General features: G+C 42.2%; 1 protein-coding gene across 1 annotated transcript in view; it reads right to left on the reverse strand.

Moving 5' to 3' along the window:
* The window catches only part of TMEM170B (transmembrane protein 170B), a 106,851-nt gene that overhangs the window by 43,792 nt on the left and 48,542 nt on the right, over positions 1 to 14,517 (reverse strand). The window contains exons 2-4 of the transcript XR_007906574.1: positions 10,250 to 10,405; positions 9,875 to 10,056; positions 1,883 to 9,531 (exon numbers count right to left, since the gene is read on the reverse strand). The gene's annotated coding sequence lies outside the window, so the exon portion shown is untranslated. The remainder of the gene's footprint in view (positions 1 to 1,882; positions 9,532 to 9,874; positions 10,057 to 10,249; positions 10,406 to 14,517) is intronic.

Below are 14,517 nucleotides of genomic sequence, written 5' to 3' on the forward strand. Positions count from 1 at the left end.
GCTGTGCCCACCTGGGTTGCTAGTGAGCAGCAAGAGGGTGCCAAGTGCATGACAGAAGCAGTGATTTGCTGGCAGAAATGTAAACACAGCAGGAGAGATTGGGCTACTTGTAATATAAAAATAAAAAAGTACAAGAGCTTTTGATACTACACTTAAGGAAAAAAGTAATAGTGGGAGCTGACAGGGAACAGACTGTCTGCCCAAACACTTTAGCAGCATTGAAGGAGAAGAAAACCAGAAACTGGAAAAACATCCAGCCTATATCTGACATGGCTAATGACAACTATTCATCTGGGTTCTCACTCTCTTTGCCACCATCTCAGGAACTTCTCTGTGAAACTTTGGTGGCATATCCCATCTGCTAGGACAGCACAAGGATGTGCGGCTGACAGGACCACAGCATCTTCCTCCAGGGACTGTGAATGAATGTGCCAGCTCCGCTGCAGCAACCATTGCTCAGGCCTGAGGCTGTAAGCGTGCAGTTACTCACTTGCTTTTATTTTGAGACCAAAGGCCACTGTCTCGAGAGCTCGATCTGTCCTTGGCAGGGGTTATCTTGGTGTTTGCTGTTGATGGAGACTTGGGGAAAGAAGACAGAGGTGGAAGTGGGGCTTCGGAACTCAAAAATTATTTGAAAAAAACCCCAAACAAACAACTTGTTCCATGTAAGTTCAGCTATTTGTCAATTTGCAAAAAAACCCATTGAAATAATTTACAAAAAAGTATAGTGCACTCATTTGCTATTACAAAAATCAAGTATTTTAGACATCACTGTATAAAAATAGCCCATGACATCAGCTCTGTTTTTCATCAGCTCCAGAAAAAGCTGTGGGCTACAAGGGATGCGTGTGGAGTTGGAGGCATTTCTAGGTTGCGGATCGAGGACTGTTGGGAATAAAATCAAGTACTAAGTCTGTCTCATTCATTCAGGGAACAAAATTTACAACAGAGGAAGGAAGCAAACAGAAGCAGCTAATTTCTCTCACAGCGCCATGCTTTAGACACTTTCCCTGCATCGCCAAACAGGGAGGCTCTGCCTCTGTGAGAGCCAATTCATGTTTTCTCTCAGATGACCTTTAAGAGAGCCCAGAAAGACTAAACAAGGCTGGAAGAATTCAGACTCTGAGGCTAAACAGTAAAAACTTTCCAAATAGCCCCAAGAGCCACATAGTGCCAGCAGACCCACTGACAGCAGTGTTTGCTGCAAATATCCTGTGCCAGCTTTTGTATCTCCTCCTCCTCCTCACCTTCTCCTCTCCCACAGAACCAAATTGTGTGTGACCTTTCAGGGGCTATTTTCTGTCATGTTCTTGAGCCTTAAGAGATTCAGATTTTCAAGTCTTTATCTACATCTGTGGCAACTGGGGACTTGGACAACAAATTCTGAAGCCATGAAATAACCAGACTGAATAAAACTTATGGCTATGTCTTCTTTAAAAAAAAAGTACCAGCTCATTACATTACAAGATTTGTAATGTAAATGATAGCACATAGCACAAGCCTGTTTCATTAGTGAGAAAACAACAACAGTAAGAAAAAGACATGCTGTGAAATCACTAATCTCCCATTAAGGGACAGCTGTGTGTTTTCATGGAAGATATCACTCTGGGTACCAGTTGAGATCACAGTGTGTTCACATAAAAGAATTGAAATGAATTTAAGAGGAAGCATGAGCAGGTTGTAACTGCATCTCTCTATTCCCTGCAGGAGGTTTCAAAATAATGAGACATATTCTGAAAATTCCATTTTTTTTCAGAATATTGCTTAGAAATCTTATTCAAAGAGGAGTTGCTAAAAGAAAGAGCTGTCATAGTTTGCATATTATTTTATCAAGGAAGTAACCACAAACAAAATGCTCTCAGTATCCTCGTATTACAGTTACCTTTTGCATGTAGTGCTTAGCTCATGAGTTTATGTGCCAGTAGCCTATCTGCATGGAGAGTACTTCTGCGTGCTCACCAGATAACAGCTCCTCTTTGTCCTCCGGTGTTATCAAGCCAGAAATCCCACCACTGCCTGCTCTGCCAGCCCTGAGTCACACACTGGCAGAGTCCAGGCATGGGAAGGTGGAGCTCTCACCCCACTGTTCCAAGCTGTAGGTTGTGCTCAAGGCTGGGCTTTTGCTTCAGTTTACCATGTATTAATTTCCACACACCAGTTTAAGACTGTGTGGTGCATGACTCATCATATGAACAGATAAGTGGTGTCAAGTGTAGCAAACAGCCTCAGAACAGCTTATTTAGTAAACTAGTCAGCAAATACCTACAAATAAGGGAAGAGCCTAAAGAAGTCTGGAATTCCTTGTGAATGAATCACAAACACTAAAACCTGCCCAAATTTAGCACGTAGTATTTTCCAAGCTGAAGTAACGTACCAAAGTGAAATATTCAGAGTTTGCAAGGGCAACTCATCCCCAGCTCTTTTTCACAGATAGATGTCAAAGCCCTTTGCCAAATAGGTCAATATCTTTACACTCCCTTTACACTCACCTTTTTAAGCAGGGTGACAGAGGCTGGCCTGAGGAGGGTCAGCCTCCAAGCAAGAAGTGCAGCCAAGGGCAGAACAAAAGTCCTTTTTGTCGCCCACCAGTGACCTTCCAGTCTAAAAATCCAGATACTCCCTTGTGTTTTGGGGTGGGGAAGGAAGCCTGTTGTTTTAACTTCGGATTTGTGCTTTGAATTTAATATGCTTTGAACCTAATAAGTCTAATTATTCATTTTTGCTCCTTATCAAATATATATATATAAAAACTTTCATAAGAGAATCTGTTTGTTTAAACCAAAAGCAATCACTCCTGCTGTAATTACTCCTTAGGTCCATCAGGCAGGGAGCCAGCAGTTAATATGTAAATGGCCCCATCCTACCTGTTATCAGAATTTTGAGTAAAATTCATGTGATCCTACTGCTGAACACTACAACAGAATCGTCATAGGACACAGGGGCCTTGCAGAGGCTGGAGGAGACACTGGAAGAGACCATTTGTTTGCATTCCCCAGTGAAAGGCTGGTTTGTGAGCTTATGGGCCAATGGTGCACAACAACATACAGCAGAGCTATAGGGGAGAAGGCACAAACCGTGTTAGAGCAAATGGTCACAACCTTGGCTTCAAAGAATACCCCACACTCTGCATCATAGTTTACTCCTCTTCTCCTACCCAGACCTCTTCTCTGGGGCAGACTCTTCCAAGACCATTGTCACTAAGGAAAATGCTATCAGGCAAAACGTTTGAGAGGTGAAGAGTGAAGGATGAGTCTACTGTGTTTGTCCTCCTCAACTGCTCAAAGCAGGAACACAGAATAACTAAAGAAACTCCATGTGAACTGCCAGTAGAACATTTAAATGTGACTGTTTTGTTTCATGGAGTCCTTATTACAGAAGCTCTTGGTGGTGAGGGTGGAGGATTGCAGTATGCAAGCAAGATGCTCCATCTCTCCATGTTCCTTTTAAATAAGTTTTTCCCAGGAGTTTTACTGGTACTGCAACAGATGTTATTTCATGCAATGCCCAGAGTTGCCTAATTGAGTTTACTGTTTCCATCCCTTCCAGTTCAGATTCTTACCCCAAGTTTTTGATGGAAAATTGAAGTCCATTTAGAGGGAGATTGAAAAAAAACATCAAAAAGATACTTGTTCCTCTACACCATGCTCATGCGAACAGCACCACAGGTTGCTTACACTGTTAAAACACATTTTTCTACAACATCAAGTCCATCTTCCTTGCAAGCAACGGAGGGATGGAAGGCTCTTGTGTACGCTGTATGTTTTATGCATCCAGAATTAGCCAAGAACTGCCTGAAAAATAACCAGTAAAATCTTTCCTTCAACCAGTTTCAAAGAGGTTTAGCATATTTGAGCAGTATACAAATGAGAGGTCTTTTACACACAATTTAATATACAAAGCAGGAGAAATTCAGGTTTTATGCAGTGACAGTCATATTTACACTCTTAGAAAGGCTGGCTATTCTGCCAGGGAAAGTTGTCAGCTGCAGAAAAAAGGACAACACTTCCTCATCTAAAAGACAATGAACAACTGTGGGGTTTTTTACTTCTGGCCATTATCAGTTTTCTCAGCTGTATTTATCTAAACTCTGTTTGCCATCAGAGGCTTATAATGCATAGTAGTACACCAATATAAGTAGATGCAAGAGTCACACCTTAGACAGTGCAGAGTTCAAGGATTTCACCTTCATCCATTGTTTTTATTGATAGTTCTGATGAACTAGACCAGTCAGAAGCAGAAACTTTAACCTTCCATTAGTAATGGAAAATCACCAGCATGGTAATCCATATGCTAACAACTGTCAGCTTTTGGGGTAAGACCATATCAAAAGAGGGCAAAACAATCCAGGGAAGAGCCTCTGCTGTTTTTCTCTAATGCTTTCACTCTTCTCTCCAGTGCTGTAAGAGGGAATCTCTGAGCTTACAAACTCACTTGCCCTGTGCCTGGCTCCCTTCCAGATGGGGAAGCATATGAATACAGCAGCTGGAGACATGAGAAGACTCTGGACAAAGAAAAGAGGTTAAATAGAAAATGTTTAAACTCCTTTTTTTACAGCTTGAAGAAATCTCTTGCTAAGGGCCTGAAGCCAGAGACTGCAGAACTTTTAAGGGCCCCTTTTGTATCATTCTCAGCCCAGAATATTTATCCTCTGTCTTTTTCACAGAACACAGGAGGGAGAGGATTTTGCTGCTAGAACAAGGAACCTTACCACTCCACTAGTTTCCAAAGGTTCTGCTGTGATTAGGACAAACTCTTCCTTTAGGCCAGGGCAGTGTTGTTCTCAATACCACCTACAGACAACACACAAAGCTGCCTCCCTACTGCGTCTGCTTGGCATTGCTGCTCCCTGCACTAGTTCCTGCACCTTCAAGGGCAGCTGCTAGCCTCTGGAAACCACCTTTCTCTTTGAAAATCATGGACATCATCATCATCTGGTTGTTTAGAAAAGGTGCACTTGCTGTTTCCCTGGAAAGTCCAAAAGTTCCTTATTGCTCTCTGATAAGTATCTGACAATTATTAATAAGTGTCTTGCAACAACCCAGGGAAAGGATGTAGCACTTCCCTGTCCTCAAGGGCTTAGAAGGACAGGCATGCCTAGACCAATGCCACACTAAGCAAATGCTGAGTATCTAGCCCTTGTTGGAGGGTCTAAAGACACATGTGTTTCTGACAGGGTTTTCCCTGCCTCTCCACAAGTTAGGTGGGGCCGTTTTGAAGCAGGCAAACATGCAACTGTGGCTTTGAGGTGTTTCTGAAGACCCCTTCCCAGTGCCACTCAAGAAAGTGCTTTGAAAATCTAGAGTTAAGCTATGGGATGCACTGTTTGGTGCAGCACATGAGGACACAACTAGGAGCTTAGCCTACTTTATTTCTCTGTCATATTGCAAAGAATATAGGATCCCTCTGTTTTTTCAAGCCTCACACCTTCTACAGCCCCAGTTTGCCCTCCATGACTACTCACTCAGGAGAGCAGTAGGGCAGGTCGGGTTCAGCAGCTCCCTGCAAGCTGTGGGAACAGGGAACAATGCAGGGGTTTAGACCTATGTCAGAGCTTTTGACCACAGAAGTCCTCCAAGCCCTCAACCATAAACATAAACAGCTAACAACAATAACAAAACCATCCTTAAGCACATTAAAGCAAATTATAAAGGATAATATCTAAGTTAGTGTCAAGCTATCCGAAGTGGAGAGCAAAACAAATGGATTGGCTCTTGGGGGTTTGTCCCATGTGTAGTCAGAAGAACTGATATCCTATTCTATTATGTTGTGAACATGTTGAATGTAAAAAAACAATAAATGTTATCAGAAAATTCTTCATCTCCCTGTGTAAGGTCTGATAAGAAATACTGTGTGATATTTGCTATCACTGCTTTTGTACAAGTCTTTTAGCAAAGACAATAACAGGAGGAGGAAGTCAAAATCCAGTCCATTTTGTTTAGATTAAACTTAATAATCACAGTCCACTTTGTTTAGATATGACTTAATAATTGCTACAATTTCATGCAATGAAGTCCACAAATTCATTCTCTCACCAGGTTTGTAGATTGTCTGTAAACAGCTGAAAAGAATAATAAATCTGAGTTCTTAATTCAGAAAGATTTCCCTAAAAATTTTTCACAGGAATTCTCGAGCTATATATTCTTTGTGATCACATTGCTGTGAATAGTCAGTATTCAAAGTACAAGGCAGACTGCTTAAATCTGAATGGCCTGATGAATCACATGAAATTATTTCTGAAAAAACTTTGTTTATACATCTCAGCTGCACATCACAAAGGAAAGCCACATTAAGAATAGAAGGTCATAACAGTTATATAAAAATTACAAAGATAAAAAATAATAAAATAGTCACAGAACACTTTTCAGTAAAAAAAAAAACTGCTAAGTTGACTGATTATAGACATCAAATCAATATATGCTACAATAGAAACCAGTATCAATGGACTACCTCCTAAAACAGTCTTGCATGTATGACCAGTCCCAGCAACTAATGTATTTTCCAGTACTTATGACACACTAGTGTAGAAGATGTGTCTCTTCCCAGAAAGGGAAATGAGAGAAACTTGGTACCAACTGCATTCCCTGCTGCTGGGGGTCAGACAGCTCTGGCTGCTGCATCTAATATTGTTTCTCTGTTCTGGCAGGGCCAGGCACGGTGGTGACAGCAGACCATGAAGCAGGAGTAGAAGAGGGTCTATAAAATACATTTGAATCTGAAGTTCCTCTTGCCCTTTCAATTTCAGGAAGGAAAAAATTTGTCAATAAATCTGTACCTTTGAAGGCATTTTATTGCATGCCTAAATGCAAGTCCGTGCTAATAGGACATTATTTGGCTCACAAAGCTGAGGACTTGCAAGTTAAGAAATGCCAATAGGAGGACTGCCTTTGCAATCTGAGACATCTCCTCTTACGTATGCAGCCATGTACACATCTCAGTATGAGGCTGCTCACAGCTCTAATTCTCCAAGGCTTATCAGAGATACAGGATATCTTGCATGTTGCCTCTGTCCTTCAACATACAAGGCCAGCAGTGGGAACCACACTTTCCTAAATGATGGCAAAGGCATGGAGTAAGTCCTAGCCAAAATAAAGCTCATAGGTAGATGGAATAATTTGCATTAGCTCAATTAGGATAGTTAGAAAAAGGAAAAAAAACTTACAGGCAGACAAGTGCTTTTATGGGTCAGAAAAAGAAATAGCAAATTCCCAAATAAAGCTGCAGGCATTTGCTCTGCAAAAAAACCCCAAACAACCAAAAAAACCCCCTCTTCAACTCTGGGATCTGAGCTCCATGGAGGCAATGACTTCTCAGCAGATGATGCAAATCTCTGTAGATGGTTGCTTGCCTGTTGCAGAGGTAGAGACCTACTTTCCCCCAAGCTATGCTACATGTCTTGGAGGGGCCCTTCCTCCATGGCAATCACTGACTGTGTCTGCAGGGGTAGAGCAGGCTCCCCAGCTACTCTGTGTGGACGAATACTTATGGCATGAGCACAAGGCAGGAATTAACCCCTCTGCACCCATGACAAGCCAGGGCAGCTCCACCAACCAGCACAAAACCAGCAAACCCCACATGGCAGATTATATCCACCCAGGTTTGGGTCTCGAGGTCCCTCCCTACCTAAATCACCTGCAGCCAGCCTGAGGCATCACTGTGCTCCAGCTGCCCATCAGCATTTTGGCACTTGCCTTCACAGATCTGTCTTCCAAGAAAACTTATTTTTCTTGTGTGTTTCTTTGTGATGTTGGCTGAAAGGTCTAAGGATTGAAAACAACAGATAAATGGAATGGATAAATAGGAACGTTAAGAAAGGAGCAGGTCAGGTACACCAAGATTCCAAGTGCCTGTTAGCAATTTGGGCTGCCTCTTTCATTTAGCAAAGCAGGCACCAAGAGCTGGAGATCATAGGTGAATTATCAGGTATTTACTGGACGGTAAGGGGAGGGCAGTGGCTGGCTTCCCTTTCTGATATTTTTCCTGAAGTTGAAATATCCAAATAGTAATTCCTTGTCTATTCCTTACAACTTCTTATAAGTATGTATGCTTGCAAGTCACCTCAGGTTAGCTTTGTCAGAATAACAACAGATAGATCATTCTACATACCCATGTTTTGGCTTTTCCAAATTCCCCTGAATGCTGAAAGCTCTTAGGTTGACATGTTTTTCTCTGTGTGATTCTCTTGGTATGGCTTTGTGGTGGCCTGATGTCATACCTAACCACAAAAGACCATGATCTAACATACCATAACTTAAAAAATACAGTGTCTGACACATTGGTTTCTTAAGCTCACAGGGAAAATATTTATGCCATAAAACTTCTTAGCTTTTCAAAAAGAAGGGCCCTGAAAGATGACATTTATAATACCATATGGTATATTTGGGGAGTAGGAACATTATATGGGTGAGTTTGCTTTTTTATTATTATTATTATTATTATTATTTTGAGTAAACAGAATACTTGGTACTTCTGTAGCATATGGAAAACATTCTACAGACATGAAAGAATGTTCCTTTTAATGTCCAGGTCTCTTTCATACCACAAGGGCAGGTCAGCAGTTTGGCATTGCTGGAGCAGTATAAAGCAGCCTCTGGGTGAGAATCTGGTTCAGGCAGCAGGGAATGGCAATTTAAAAAGTCATTCATTTGCAGGCTTGAATTGAAGAAAAGACTTGTAGGAAAGAATATGCAATTCATCTTTTGCAAAATGCTGTTGGTGAGAGTAAGGCAGTAGAAGGTATTTTCAGGACATTGTGTATAGGCAAAAGACTGTGAAGGGACAAAAGTATAAAAAAAAAAGACAAACCTTTCAAGACACAGACTTCAGCAGTGCCACTAATCGCTGTTTTGTTTCCAGCAACTGAGATTCTGTGTCTTTTTACAAACATGCCATTTGTGTTTTGAGCTAAATGGCTGAAGGGCTGAAATTCAGCCCTTTTTCTGAAGGCTTGTGGCCTGTAAAGCTTTCCACCTTTTTTATTTTTAATTTCTTTTTCCCCCTTTGCTCAGCTATGGCTTCATTCTCACAGTTAACTAAGCTGGAAGCTTCCAGCTTGGAAGCTGGCAGCCTCCAAGAGGCAGGGTAAGGGCTGGAATTTCCTAGGTCACAAGTAGGACTCCAGCCTTCTTTGAGGCATGGGGCATTCCCTCCGAGCAGGAAAGATGCTTACAGCTGCTTTCTGATCTTCAAGACAAGTTAATGATGTCACTGTCTAAATTAATTAATTCTGTAGACCAAGAAATGCAATCACTGCTACCACTGGTGATCTTCAATGCATGCATTTCTATTTCCCCCTCCTCACAGCAAGGCAAGGAAAGTGTGCTGTTCATTTCTCTCCTCAGTGACATCTCACAGACTTTACCTTCATGATGGTCCTGCAGCTGGTTGTGGCATCTCAATGATCCCAAATCAGAGCTGAAGGCATGGAGGCAGTGGAGGTTTCTGGTTGGAGCTCAGGCTTGGCCAGATCTCCCCAGGGTGCAGGCATTCCAAGTGACCCCTCACTCTGGTCTGACCTTGGGCTTCATACCTGGGCTGACGCAAACATAAATTTGGACCAGAGCTGAATGTTTTGGGGCAGCTCCAGTGCCCCCAGGGGGCACTGAGCTCTGCCTCAGATCCGGTAGGCAGAGCCTGGGGTTGCAAAAGCTGGGAAATCAAGCTAAAAATAGGTGTTTCAGTATAAGTCTGTTTTTCAGCTCTGTTTTGCTGCCTTAAATGCTAGAAATGTGGGCAAGTGGTTTTTGGTACCAAGAGCCGCCTTTTCATTTTAAAAGAATGTCCCCACCAACCACATCCCCATGTAAGGAAAAAGCAGCAACTTACTGGTAAAGCTGTTAAGTGGGAAGGCAGAATTACATTCTCTGTTAAACCTTACCGTCATTTAAGTGAAGCTTCGATGGTTTCAACAGCTCCTTACCGGGCGCGCCGTGTGCACAGAGTGCCGCACAAAACCCTCTTGATCCTCTGAGGGCTGCCAAGAAACAGGAGGCTTGCCAGGCTGCCAGGCAAAGTCTCTACTCCCTGCTGCATCATGGTTGTTTGGGTCTGTGTGTTTACCTAAATCAGAGAAAGCATGGGATGAAATACTTCTTCATTAAGGCTGCAGCTGGGGTCTTGCATTCCAGTTTATTGAATAGTCTGGCATAACTGACATTTTGCATTTATTATTTTTGGACTGAAGGAGAAATGTCCCCCTGATAAAATGAATGCATGGAGAGCATTATAGAAAGAGGTGAAAAGTTTCTCTTACCTTGTACAGAAAGTGTGCCACATGCAGCTCAATATGTCAGCCAAGGGAAGGGATACACTCACAAACTGTTACCGAAACTTTAAGGCTCACAGGAGTGCAAGGCAGTCACTGCTGGGTATTTGGATGAAAAAAATATTGATCCATACATTATATGTCCTGAAAATAGGAAAAGGGTGGAATTTGTTTTTTTCTGAAATTCTGGTTTTACAAAGGAACAATTTCAAATTCCAATATCTGGGGAAACAATAAACAAAAGGAAAAGTTCAGGAGATATAAAATCTGGACACAGGATGGCATTTTGGAGCACAGATTCATCTACTGTTAAAAACAAAACCAAATGCTGAACTCTGTAACCCAACCACAGTATCCTGCTGATTCAAGAAGCCCCTCCATTCAAAGAATATAAACTCTGCTATGACAGGAGCCAAGAGCTGTCCTTTATGGAAAGCAGGAAACTTTTCTAAAGGGCCAGTTTATGACCTGGTTGGAGAGCTGGAAATAATTAAGTGTTCTTGTCAAAGGTCAAAGTCATAGGGTTAAATTCCTAGGAACTCAAAACAACCCTCAGTGACTGTGCCAAGACTGATCATTTGGCCCTCTTCTGTCCACAGTGGGCAGGCAGTGAGCAGCCTGGGACAGCAGTGAGCCATGCTTTAGTTATCTGCCCTTTCCCATTCCAAGTCTGACATTTTTAGATTCATCACACGCTCATGGTCTAAAAAAGCGTAGCTGAGGTTAAAAAAATAAAAATAAAATCTGGAAAGAAGGATTGCAGCCAAATGACCTATTTATAGCAACACCAAATATGAACTAAATACCTAATGACAAACAAAGATCCTGATTCATATTCTACTTCTGATGTAACCCTGCTCAATTCAAAGAGGTATTAGACTTTATAGGAAGAATCTGCCTCTAGATGAAAAGAGCAGCACTGGTCTGGCCCTTGGGGAGCTGTCATGTTCTGCTGTATACATAAAAACTGCAAACAGTCTATATCTGTAGCTGTGCCTGGCGTTATTACTGAGCAGTGCTCAAAAATGTAAAGAGGCGGAAGGGGGAATTCACTCATTGGGTGCTTTTTCATCAAATGATGACTTTAGCCTCTCAGAGAAGCAACAGTCTGTCTCCTCTTGTGAGACTTGGCTCGAACACAATGCAACAATGAACAGCATAAGTTTGTCAACATCCCTAACACAAGCTATAAGCATATCCTGGTGAGATGTATGCAGTGTGACTCCTTCCAGTGCATTCACCAGCCTGAAAGCAGAGAGGCAAGTGGGGGGCTGAGGTAGAGAGGACCGATACCTCCTCCACACACTGCGTGCCGGAGGGAGGCACACACTGCCCTCAGAGTTGCTTTTCCCATTGCTTTTCATTCAGAGTCGTTTGCCCTGGCCCCTCCAAAAACTACCTGGCTCTTGCTTTGAGCATCTTTCTAAGGCAAAGAATAACCCCCAAAACACTTGGAGAGTATTTCTCTGCACTAATTTCTGGCAAATTTTCTGTTACAAGCCAAGCAGATTTACCCTGCTACACCAAGAGAGCAGAACTGTATTTTTATCCCAGTGTTTTAAGCTCGAAATCATCTTCATTCTTCCTGGTGCGAGGGATCAGGTCATTCTCTGTTTGTCCAAGTCCCTTTCTTGATTCAAAGCAAACTATCTGGTTTAAAATTTCTCCATAAAATAAAACTATAAGTGTCAGGCTGGATCTGAAATCCAAAGTTGGTAGACATCTTGCTTCACCATGGGATGAACTGAGGTCAAATTACAAATATTTATGAGATTTTGGGATAGTCCAGGGCCTGGCATAAGTCAGGGATAAGTCAGTCTCTACTGCAGATGGCCCTTCTGCCTGTGTCTCTACCAGTTCACAAGCAATCCTGCTCCATCAATTCATACTCATTCATCCTCCTCCTTCCTCCCTGTTCAAATTTCTAAACCTGAAGAGTGACTAAGACCACGTGGTGACCTTCTGCACTGACTCTTCTGTCTTTTGTGAATCTAAATTGATTTTCCTTGCATGGGAACATCCAGGATCTACCCTTTGACCTTCAAGCCTGAGGTTGTGTATTAGCAGTAAGAGAGAATGTGAAAGCGGCATTTGACTGTCAGCATTGGCAAGAAATATGAGCCACCCTCTACCAGAAAACAGTCTGTTTCTGTCCAGTGCCTGGAAATATGGGAATTGCCAGACTTGCTTAGAAACAAGGGTCAATATCCTGTCTCTGATGCTAGCCAGCACCAGATGCTTGAGAGAAAGGTCTGAGAAGACTGTAGCTTGCAGATATGGGATAATCCCATTCTTATCTCCCTGCTTTGGAGAACAGTATAGCACGCAGGAGCACAAATACAGACACTGCATGCCTCAGAGAGGTCTCTTTCTGGGAAGATTGCAGTATTCTGTGTCACGTCAAGTATTGTTAAACACCCAGTACTATAGCATGCAACAGACCACAAAGAAGGGAACGAATAAGACAAGGGATGACGAAGGTTCAAGAACTGTATTTAGCTCTTGGGTTACTATAATCGGTGTGCAGCCAACAGCTCAACTGAAAACGAACATAAAAACAACCCTGTTCACCAGTCCAGAGCTGGCTGTCCAGACAGGAGCTAAAATACCCTTTAGACAGAAGAACAAAGTTACTGAAAGAAATTGCCAACCCTCCACCCGTATTCTATATATGGGCACATTTTATAATCTGGGCATATTCTTGATCATGATTTATGGTCCCTTTTCCATGCTTCTAGGGTCAACTGTTAGGCTTCATGATTCCTTTAGGCAAGCAGTCAATGATCTTCAGGTTTCTAAGGTGTGTTCAGCTTGTATTAATGCTCCTCCCAGTCCCTACCTATTGGAAGGTAGATGAAGTGGGGCCACACTTAGCTTGGATATGTTTCTACACTGCCCTGAACAGATTACCTTTTCTATTTATGATTTTATAATGTTTTTTCATAACAACACTGATCCACAGGGAGAAAGAGCCTTTCTTTGTGTAAAGCAGAAGCTGGGGATTTGATGTGTGGTTTTTCAGGGATTCTGCAAAGCTACTGGAACAGCCACTGTGGATTTCCTGGCCTGATTATTTATCTGTTTTGAGTATACCTGCTGTTACGTAAATTAGATGATTATGAAAACACTACACTGTTCATTACCCACAGCTCAAATGAGAGGGGGAGGAGGAAGTTTGTGTTGACCTGCGAGAGAATTTTGTTATTGATACCGTTGAGGAAAACAGAGATCTCAGCACACTTTGCTTGTTTAATTAGTGTCTGTTTCTAAGACTCAGATGTCCCACAGAACTCTTTCTGTACCAGTAATTAAAACACATAAAATTGTAGAGAGTTATAAGATGATAATCCACATTATCTGATACTGCTGCTATTTGATAGCTCTTCAAACAAAGTACAAAGAAACCTTGATCTTCCTAATGTGCTTTACTCACAAAGAGGCCCAACACAAAGGGACATATAACTCTCCCTTCTAAAATCAGTGGGCATAAAAAATAGGATTGCAATTTCTTGGCCAAAAAAAAGTGTTTCCTTGGTATTAGCAGAGTAAGCTATTTTTAGTGTTGTTCTGAAGTCTTTGAGAGGGGCCCCTCTGAATCAGTTCAAAACGCAAAGTCCTCCTCCCTAATCTGGAGAATATTGTACTCCCTTTTCTCTTGCAATGTAGGTTGTTGAACAGCAAAAGAATAACCTCATGGGCTGGTTTTCCTGGAAAGGTTCCTTAAATAAAAGCTCCCTCTGCCCTCCCTCATCCTTTGCAGACGCAGTTACATCCAGGGTTTACCACCTTCTCTGCAAGCAAAGGAGAGCCCCATAGGGAGAGCCAGGGCTGAGCTCCAGGGTTAACTCTCTCTCAGGACTGCTGGCTGTGAGTCACACTTCATCCTCAGTCCCCAGCAGGCAAACTTTCTTCTCTCTTTCTCTTTATACTCTTCCTCATCCTTTCTACAAGGGCAGATGATCAATATACCTGCTTTTTTTCAGGCAGGGCATTGTTTAAGAGAAACAGTACATTCCCTAGATACTGCTAGTGCCATATGGGAAACCACATGGCCATGTGATGCAAAAGCTGATCTGATATAAATTCATTCTGCTATTTCAAGTTGGTTAAAAATTGTTGATGGATACGCCTTGCCTTGGTAAGATTAATGCCAGAACAGACCTTGCATGTTTTGGCTGAATGAGCAGGGCCTGGCCTACCCATCACATCCAAATGTCACTGTGTGTCATTCCCTGATGGGGAGCAACTACCTACTG

The sequence above is a fragment of the Manacus candei genome, unplaced genomic scaffold, assembly GCF_025592945.1.
Source record: "Manacus candei isolate 608988 ecotype Guabito, Panama unplaced genomic scaffold, ASM2559294v1 h1tg000049l, whole genome shotgun sequence".
NCBI classification, from domain to species: domain Eukaryota; kingdom Metazoa; phylum Chordata; class Aves; order Passeriformes; family Pipridae; genus Manacus; species Manacus candei.